We start from the raw sequence: 10,937 nt of genomic DNA on the forward strand, positions 1-10,937 counted from the left end.
GACGAAAATACAATGTCGTGTATTTATACTTTTTCATTTAAATAAAAGGGATAGGTTTTATTCAGCTCTCCTAAACAACAACGGGGTGTGATTTTAAATTTACCGATTATTTAGTATATACCCTTGTAATTTTACATGGATAACACTGACAAGTGCTATATATCTTTAGAGTATTACCGAAGGTCTTCTAATTATTTGCCATTACCCCCTTTCTTTATTTGTTTTCATTAATCTTATATATAGCAGGTCTTCGTGAACATTTGTTTGTTGATATTATTTCTTTCTCATGTAACCTGTATTACAAAACAAGTCTTTGGATTGGCTAGCAATGACGTACTTCATTGACAACAAAATTTGGCACACATATCAGCATGAAGCTAGCATGCAATGAATGGAGCAAACTTTCCAAACATCTGTATGTTGAGTTAATTTATCAATATAACCCTTTTATGAAAATCCAATGATGCGATGAACCAAGTTAATGTATGCGACATAATATATGCATGTATGTATGTATATTTTTATATTATCTAAATTACTGAACAACCAATGTTGTTTTTGTACAGTCAATTGTCACGCCTTACAATTCGTCTACTGTCATAATTGTATTATTTAGTGTGTAATACGCTCAAAGACATGTGGATGTATATTATTTCACATCTTGAGAAATTGGGACGTCCTACAATTTGATTGAGAATCCATGTAACGGCTTTGTCAAGAAATTTTAGGAAAATTTGGGAAGAAATGCGCCTGCTCAGATACTGTCTCGCGGAGCATTTAGCTGAATTTCACATGAAAATTAAAGCAAAATAATCTCATAAAGTTACATGCAAATTGTGTTTGTTATGCAAGTGTAATAAATTTATACAATTGAAAATGCAACGAGAGTACAAAGCACCGATTTAAGATTCAAAATTAGTCAGAAACACTGGTTGTAAAATAAGTAATTGTTATAAATTAAAATAAGATATAATCAAACATGGTTGGGTTGACGTACTGTAATATTGTATCGTAGATATATAAATACTGCATGTTATCTGCCTAAAAATATGTTCAACAATATTCCTTGAAACATAGGTTAGCGTATAAGGCTGTTATTTTCCCCTTAAATGAAACATCGTATTTAGTATACCGTATGGAATAATTAAGAATACACAAATGTAATTTTCTGCTTAATGTAATATTACGGGTTGACGAATCTAGTGATACGAGAAAAGGAGTGGTATTTCACTAAAAGCGTGTAGCAGCCACACAGATCAGATTTCATACATTATAGGGAGGAATGTGCAACTGTTACAATTGTAACTGAAAAGCTGAAATAAAATAGTTCGCCTTGTTTCAATTGATAAACAATCACATCAAATAGTTCTTGTTTCAGTCGACCCAAATTTGAATACCGTAAACACATGGAAGTACATGTTAGGCATAAATGTGAATACATGTATACCTTTTTTAATATGAATGGCGCCGTATTTTATGACTTCAGGGAGTAAGAAAGGGGTTGTTTGATGTATCAGTCGGCAAATTGTCAAAAAAAAAAAAAAACTTGCAAAAGCTGAACAAATCGACCTAAAGGCCTAAAGTAAAATACCGATTTCTCAACTCCTAAATTTAATTGGTCTGTCCTGTGGACAGTCTTCAGTCTTTAAATTGACCTGAACCAAATCGGTAGTTGCAAAATTCATTCTTCGAGAAAAGTGTTTTCAGATATGGTTTATCAAAGTCTACGGGAAAATAAATCGCATCATAATTATAGGGAAATATTCTTTAAGTGACTTTTATGCATTAAGTAAAACGTTTGAGAAAATAACGTGCGTGCGTGCGTGCGTGTGTACGTGTATGTGTGTGTGAAAAGGGTTGAGGAAATCAAAGTACTTTTCAATTTTTTGGCTGGGACTGGATATTTGAATTTATATTAAGATAATATAAAACATTGTTTAAAAATGAATAGAAATTAAATCTGATTACTGGAAATCGCTTCGGGTGGGGCTTCCAACTGTTAGGTAATCGTCTGCTACAAAGGTTTAAAATATGTTTGTTATTTGCACACATTACCCCACGCCTGAATGGTTTTGTCTTTACAGATGAGGTTAACTGCCATATCTGCGCATGTGCATGAGTATTGAAACGCCCCCTTTAGTCATTTCACCTACTAACTTTTCCGGAAGCGAATGTGAAATATCACGACTATTGTCAGAAAAAAACAAAACGTGATTCATGAATGATTAGGAATGCTTAAACCATCATAACGATATCACGTTTACATCGCGTAGACGTGACATTAAGCTCCATGAATGCAACCAGCGCTTTCAAATTTGACCAAATATTAAACTTAACAGCATGACTAAAACGAAATGTCACATAGCACAACAATTTTGATTAAATCACACACACACACTGAGTTGGTTATTCACTTTTCAGAATAATTCGATGATATTTGCGCCCTAATGGAACCTTTCCGCAAGACGTATTACCATTCCGTAGGGCTTATAAACAAAGGAGCATAACGTCTTACAACTTAGCGCCCTACATACAAGCAAAAAACAGTTCTATTATATTTGATCTAAATTTGAAAATAAAAGACATATTAGAATCGAAATAATTTATAGCTTAACCGTGTTTGGACACTTTTTATACAATTAGGTGGTTATACATCGTACAAAATAATTTCACTCGTAATGCGCCCTCGAGAAATCAATACGCCTGACGTTTTACCACCCATCGTGTATAAATAGTGTTAAAACATGATTTTGCTATAAATCATTTCTTAAATGAAGTGTTAATGAAGACTCAAAGTTATAATTATGTTATTGATTATCACTTTCCTTCTCTTCAACAATAATTTATTTTCAGACAGAAAATACTATAATTTGATGTTATTTTGATATGAATATTGAGCGTATAGTTATGATTAGTGTGGGATATTGTCGTGACTGTTATATATATTTTATATCTCTTTTAATCAAAATTATAAAAAATGCATGGGTAAATAAAACAGCTTTAATCAATATGCAATAATAGTTACGACTACTCATTTACGTATCTTCATAATTATTACACTCAAGGAAAAGCATTAAAGTGTCATGAATTTCATTTATATGCTTATAATAATAGAAGTGGTCCAATAGCAATAAATGAAAACAAAGATAGCATGCTATTTTCCCCTGATGTAAATATAAATAATTGATTAACGGTTAAACAATTAACCTTCAGCTTCTAGAAATACAACGTACCGCGACTTACACCAGTCCTGTTATTTTCGTATTACCACGGTTGTTTGCTACAAAAAACGAACTATCAGGATGACTTTGACGAATCGATTAATAATCGCGTTATAGTTTCGGTTCGTCTTCTTTATAGTACAGACACCAATCATCTGGCGTATTTTCGTACCGGCACTGGATACGACAGTGGTTGCAATTCATTGTTTATACACAAGTTGTTCCAGAACCAAACAGGATGTCACAAGACAATATGGAGATTTAAAACCTTAGTAAGAGCATACTGACTTAACAAGAATTACTTGAATATAATCACTTTAATCACGGGCTGTATGTCCAGGTGTCGTATATTTAATGCGTGTCTAACTGCCTACTTAGGATCTAAATTCAAACAAGAGGGTCATGATGGCCTTATATCGCTCACCTGAGTAAAGATGCTTGCTTGAATAGTGAAAAGTTTCTGCTAAATAAAAGGGACCAAGCCCAACCATTTGAGCAAACTTGATAAAGATCCATGCCAGGATGCTACTGACCAAGTTTGGTGTAATTCTAACCAGATTATCGAGATAAGTATTGGTGTATGTATGAAAAATTATACATGTGGTTCAATGTTATTTTGCTAAAGCTTCAAAATGTAGGTGAGTAAGTCAGGGTAAAGATTATTAAAGGTAACTACTATACAGGTGGTCTAAATCTCTTTGCTGTAGCCTTAAAAGCAAGTAAGTGGGTCAGCGGGTCATCGTTAAGGGTATTAAAGATGCCTATTGAAATCTGTGTCAAAACTTATACTCGTGTTTCAAATTTTATGTCATACCTTTAAAAACAAGAAATAGGTCAGTAGGTCACGATTAAGACTATTTAAGATGAGTATTGAAATCTCTATCAAAATCATACATGTGGTCTAAATTACTATGTTGTCACTTCAAAAACAAGAAAGTATGTCAGTAGGTCACGCTTACGACTTTTCAAGATGTGTATTGAAATCTGTATCAGATATCATAAATGTGGTCCAAATTTCTATGCCGTACATTCAAAAGCAAGAAAGATTGTCAGTAGGTCAAGATTAAGAATATTTAAGATAAGTATTGAAATCTGTATCAAAAATTATACACGTGGTCCTAATCTCTTCACTGTATCTTCAAAAACAGGAAAGTTGGCTGACGCAAATAAGAACAGCACAGGATATTACAAGCCTTAGCAATATTAGTGCACTGCAACACAAGCGTCTGTTGCTCTGTTGCAATGAAAAAAACGCTTATGTAATAAGACTCTTAACTAAACCTTGAGGGCATTTGTTGGCAAATCGGTCAAGCATTTAGAGCTGCATGACGGTACCAATGAGAGAAATTCCTCCATCATTTGAAAAATGACATTCATGATCATGATTATGAAAGAGTTATACTCATAGTGCTGTCCTGGTCTTTCTTTTTTGCTTAGTTACAATTCAATGGTATCTCCGTTTAGCTTATCATATGTTCTTTCCAACGAAACCTTTTACAGACAAATGCATATTTGCGTTCGTATGCCACATCATTATGGCCCGGGTACGTTTTCTGAATAGAAGAAATTGTTTTTTACATAGGCATTTGCATTCAATTTTTTTACTATATTTATCGAACAAGAGATTTCCACGAATAACTGATTGCTGTGTAACATAACACAATGGTTCAATCGGTTTCCCTACTTCCCTAAAAGTACACAAGTGTAAAATGTGTTGGTGAAGCAGTGATATTCTATATAAGCACGGTTCGACGCAAATGAAAACAGCGCTGGATATCACAAGCCTAAGTAATATCGGTGAAATGCTACACAAGTGTTTTTTGCTCTGTTGCAATGAAAACAACGCTTCTGTATTAGGACTCTTAACTAAACCTTGAGGGCATTTGCTGCCAAATCGGCCAAATAGTTAGGGCTGCATGACGGTTTCAATTGAGAAAAGTTTCTCCATCATTTGAAAAATTACAATCATCTACATGTATTTACGGCCATAATTATGAGAGAGTTGTATTCATAAGGCTGTCCTGGTGTTTCTGTGTTGCTTATTGACAACTCAAAGATATCTCCGTTTACCTTATTCTATGCTCTTTTCAACGACACCTTTTACAATAAAATGCATATTTGAGTTCGTATGAAATATCATGTTAAACAGAGCAAATTATATGGTCCAAGTACGTTTTCTGAATAGAAAAGATTTGTGTTTTCATATGAATTTGCATTCAATTTTTATTTATTTATTATGTTTATAGAACTAAGGATTTCTACGAATAACTAACTGCAGTGTAACATTAAAATGCTTGAATTGATTTACTTAGCTCCTTAAAGGTGCACAGGTGGTAAATATTTTGGTGATAAAAGTGATAAGCACGGCTCAACCCAAGTGAGAACAGCACAGACTATTACAAGCCTTAGTGATATCGGTGCACTGCAAGACAAGTGTTTGTTGTTCTGTTGCAATGAAAACAACGCTCCTGTATTAAGACTCTTAACTAAACATTGAGGGCATTTGCCACCAAATCGGCCAAGTAGTTAGGGCTGCATGACGGTTTCAACTGAGAAAAATTCCTCCATCATTTGAAAAATTACAATCATCTATATACGGCCAAAGGTATCTCCGTTTAGCTTATCCTATGCTCTTTTCAATGACACCTTTTTTAAAAATGTACACATGCATTTGTGGGCCACATCATGTGAAATATAGCAAATTATGGCACGGATACGTTTCCTGTTAGAAGAGACTGGTGTTTACATATGGATTTGCATTACATTGTTTTATTATATTTATCAAACAAAAGATTTCCACGAATACTAGAATTAAATTGTTTTCCACACACTACAAACAGCTAATCAAATTTTATTTTCAAAGAGAACAATTATCTATTAAAGTTCAATGATATCCTAGCTATAATGTTCAATTCTTTTTCATGTTCTACACTTTCCCAATCAGACCTGTATTTATCATTAACTGGATTCAGTTCCAGCAAGAACATCCAAAAGCATTTCTCGCTTCGCTCAAAGAAAATAATTTTGTTAGTTTTTGTTAGACATTTAAAGTAGATTAGTAGTAAGATTAACTTTTATCGACTATTAAAATTCATTGAATCAATAAAGGTAGAAATGCGGTATATTGTGATTGAATTACGTTTAGCTTGACGTATAGACCATAGCAAGTTCTACGGTGAAGTTTACATTTTTATGTAGAACATTGAAATCACGTTAACACGCTAAGTTTGGCGTATTGGAAGGAAATAAATCAGATAAACTCGTATAAATAAAAATACAAACTATAAGAACTGTTTACATTTGTTTATCAACATTTTTTACAAAACATTACGAGACTTCTGTGCAGCAAATTTATAAGCATTTCAGTATACCGTTGTTACTTTCCTTTCCAGAAAAGAAGTAGATCATGAAGAAGGTCGTTGTGTGACCCCGCTGGCTGCTGTGTTGTTGTTCCTATCTGGCCACCAAGCCCTCTCCCATCCAGATGGCGTTTCACATCTGCCAGAAGGTATGCATATATAGTTTACTAACAGCTACTATTTCATAATACAGTTTAAAGAATGATGACAAATAATACATCTTTCAAGATGACTGTCGCTATTGAACAAAACTTTGGAATACTAGAAACGAGCGCCTGGGTCGGCCACCTAAGAAAAGACTTTTTGCGTTGAAACTACTAAGTATGAAAAACGGTAGATCTGAAACCACTTTCTTAACGATCCAGTTTATTGATTTCGAAAAAAAAATGACTACATATCAGGACTTTTTACGTTAGGTCTTGCAAAAAGAGCATTGTAATGGAAAGTCAAAGATAAAACAAACATTTTTATCTGTAAAGAAGTTAGTATCATCGTACCGTTTAAGCTCGGTCTGTACTCGGAGCCATGCGACAGAGAGAGGACAAACGGCACCATTAAGCACATCAATAACACGGGTTTACCTGCAAAAAGGAAAGACATGATTTAAACTAATTGAAAGTTGACGCTAATGTTTGATTATATTGTAACGATATTCTTTACATTTATCAAGACATGGACAACATACACTCTTTAAACCACAACATTCGCAAAGTCGCACCTCCAGATAAATAAATGCCAAAAGTTTATAGTAAAGTACCCATACACATTAAGTCCATGATCTTTTTCTACGATGTTTCTCAGTTTCTTTAAAATATATATAAAAGTGATAACAGATGTCATTTAATTGTCAGAAGTAATACACGTTCAAGTAACAGTCTGAGATCTGTTTCAACTTTTGTTATCTCTAAGTTAAACGAAATGAAAACGTTATATTAAAAATCATAACTTTACTGTCTTCAATATCACGATTGTCTTTATGGTTATGGCAAACTTTTAAAGACAAGATATTGGTACATAAATAGTTTGAGGAAAATTACTATTTTCATTTCTATAGATACGGTGTTACAAGTGTTTTTTTTTATAATAATCAGTTTTGAGTACATTTTAGGAAATGTTGAGATGTTGTAAGAAAAATGTATTGACGAAACATTAAACCTTCCTTCTCCGTTGTTTTCCCTCTACAAGAATTACATTTAATATATTTATATGTTTCACTTTAGTCAAGTGCTACGATGGTTTGTGTTAACAAGTCCTCAAGGGATGTCATAAATGTATTATGTGTACACACGTCAGTCATTAAACGCATTTTACCAAATCAAATAAAAAGTCACTATAATTACTGTACAATTTAAAACGCCATAAAACACTCAATGTAGATGTCGTTCAAATTTTAAAAGGTTCTTTTTTCTATTAAACATCGTCTAGACTTTCAATACCTATTTGATTTCGGGGAAAATGATCCAAAATATTCTGTTGTGTAAATGCATTTTGAGAATTTTTCCACAATGTTGGTAAAACGACTAGTCGCTTTTCTATCAGGTTGCAGCACACATTATAGATTATTCTTTTGCCTAAGTATACTTCCAGCCTAAAAGCTTCGTTAAAATGAAGTGACTTTTGTGCCAACCTTTGATATTATTTTATAACAAGGTAGATATAATACACCAAAGTTATTCGTTATTTTATTTGGCAGACGTTTTTGTCATAGTTTCTTTAAGTACAGAAAGAGTAGACAATTTGATAGATCTTGAATACAGAGTTTTGTTTCTTGCACTTTTCGCTTCCTCTAATAGCTATCTTTTATTATCATGTAACGTTTCTTTACACTCTTCTATGATAGAACACTTTTTTTCAAAAACTGGACAGCTAACTAAAAGAGAGACAGTACTGTTAAAACGGTTATGATACATGTGATTTGCACTTCATCAAATTGACAAGTTTCTTAAATTTTTCTTAAGACGTTATGAAGCTTTCGACCGGTCCGGACGTCTATTAAAAAGTACGAAAAAGAGACAAAATTATTAAAATTTTAAGAGAAATTTATGGTTCATGTACATTTTCTTAATGTTATCTAGCATTATCGCAAGTTTCCTCTATTTTCTACGGAAACGTTTATGAGCCTCGCAATTTCGTGTTGGGTAACGCAAATATCATCATATTTTCGCGAGAAATCAACAAACAACAAAATACATATAAATGTACACAAAACAACTTCGATATTCCTCTCATGAATACCACATTGAGGAATTATCAATGAAAAAGTAGTGCAGCTGGTGGTAACACTACTCAAGCTGACCACTTACAGAATGTAAATTCCTAATCCATGTGAGGTAACATAGATTGTGCTCTGTTGAATCGTAAATTTTACAGAAACGAAATCTTCACACGTTTGAAGAATTCGTGCAAATTTTTCACAAAAATCGTACGAATGTTTCGCAAAATTGTGAAATTTACGTTTCGCACTTGTACCTCTGTGGAAAAAAGAACATGTAGAGCGGCGAGAAATATAGCGTTATCCTTTACATACAACATAACACCACAGAACAAAATAGAAAGAAACAGGACAGAACTGAACATAACAGAATAAAACAGAACAGAACAGGATAGAATCAAGGTTATGCCTAATTATTTTATATAATGAATAATTAATTACAATTATTTTGGCAATCTTCTCAATTGAATTACAATTAATTACTTGGTTTTGGGGATAAATAATTAATTATAATTAATTATACCATCACATCCTGCCTTAAAATTTCCACATGAAAACTCCAAAATTATCTAAGGGATTTTGTGGAACTTTTTCACATTATGAAAAGGTACGTTGAGAGGAAGTGTTGCCATCGTGCTTACTTTTTCCAATTATCTCCCTTTATCAAATTTATTTGTCCTGAACATTACAAATGGGAAAAGAAGTGTGTATAAACTGCATACAGGGATAGATACATTTACTGGAAAAGAAAACATAACTCTTATAGGTCCATAGTTTGTCACTTTTAAATTACCCCCTTTTAATACATTTTAAAAGATTTTCCAAGAAATGGTTTAAGGGATTGTTTCTTAAGAGAACAATTTAAGGAATTGTACACCAACAAACCACATTCCTTTATCATATTAAATTATGCTTGCCTTGAACATAAGTGAAAAATTATTCAAGGTATCAAGTTGACATTTGATTTCATATAATGAGAGGAGGTACAATGTGCAGGAAACTGTCTGTACCAGTGTATACCTTTTTTGTTATATTAAGGCAACAAAGCTCTTGACAGTGAACGTTTTGGTACGTGCCTCTTTAAAAATATCTTCCGTTAAATACAATTGAAGGTTAGACAACAAATTGTACATTGAAATCGTTTCTATTATGCGGGGTAAAGGTATTCAAGTTTATATAGCTTACATAACTAAAGAAGCCTATATCCTGAATCTTTCTAAAGAGTATGCGTTTATTTGTGTTAACGCCTTATTCGGATACATGACGATTTTTAATCATAGAACGAAATAATATGTCTTACCCTTCTGAAAAGAGAAAAGAATTTATTGGCATTTTTTTTCTTTTCTTTCAAATATTAACGTGACTGAATGGTTTATCAATAAAAGTAAGCATTGTTGTAGTTACTGTTGATAAATAATACCCTTTTATATGCAAGGTTATGTATCTTTTCAGTAGGCAATATGGTCATGTTTATTTGTATTTCATAGCACTTACTGCGACCTTTGACATATATTTGTGACATTTAAACTGAGAAGCATCTGTATGATCAAACTGATTGCATTAGTTAGATAAAGGAAATTATCTTAACCAGAAATCAGAAATATTTGGTTAAGTAGTCTCACCCCGAATTAAAGAGCTTTGCCAGTAAAAACTTTAGAAAACTTTAACCAAAACAAATCTAACTTAACAAGGGGCATAACTCTGTACAAATTCAAACCAGAGTTTAGGAGTTTATCTCTCCTGGTGTAGACTTTGATAGTAAATAACTATTTAAAGTTTCAATTCAATAGCTTTGATAGTAACTAAGATATTTGACTTTATCAAAAACTTTAATCAAAAGTCTTAGTCAAAAAGGGGCATAACTCCATCAAACTTCAAATCAGAGTTATGGGGATTGTTTCTCCTGGTGTAGACTTTGATAGTAAATAATATTGTAAGTTTCAAGTCAATAGCTTTGATAGCAATTAAGATATTTGACTTAATCAAAAACTTTAACCAACGGCGACGCCGACTCCGACGCTGGGCCGATTGCAATAGCGCTACTTTTTCCTTATAAAGCAACGAAATGAAACATTCAAAACTTTACAACATGTCCTGCCAGAATGTGAACTTCACCAGTATTTCATAATAATATGTATGTAAATA

General features: G+C 32.8%; 1 long non-coding RNA gene across 1 annotated transcript; it reads right to left on the reverse strand.

Annotated features, from left to right (window-relative positions):
- Positions 1–6,509: 6,509 nt before the first annotated feature.
- On the reverse strand, positions 6,510–7,437 carry LOC128558775 (uncharacterized). The gene is made up of 2 exons (XR_008371914.1): positions 7,078–7,437; positions 6,510–6,719 (listed from the first exon to the last, which is right to left on the reverse strand). It is a non-coding gene; the product is annotated as an uncharacterized LOC128558775 (long non-coding RNA).
- Positions 7,438–10,937: the final 3,500 nt, after the last annotated feature.

Source organism: Mercenaria mercenaria, chromosome 7 (genome assembly GCF_021730395.1).
Source record: "Mercenaria mercenaria strain notata chromosome 7, MADL_Memer_1, whole genome shotgun sequence".
NCBI classification, from domain to species: domain Eukaryota; kingdom Metazoa; phylum Mollusca; class Bivalvia; order Venerida; family Veneridae; genus Mercenaria; species Mercenaria mercenaria.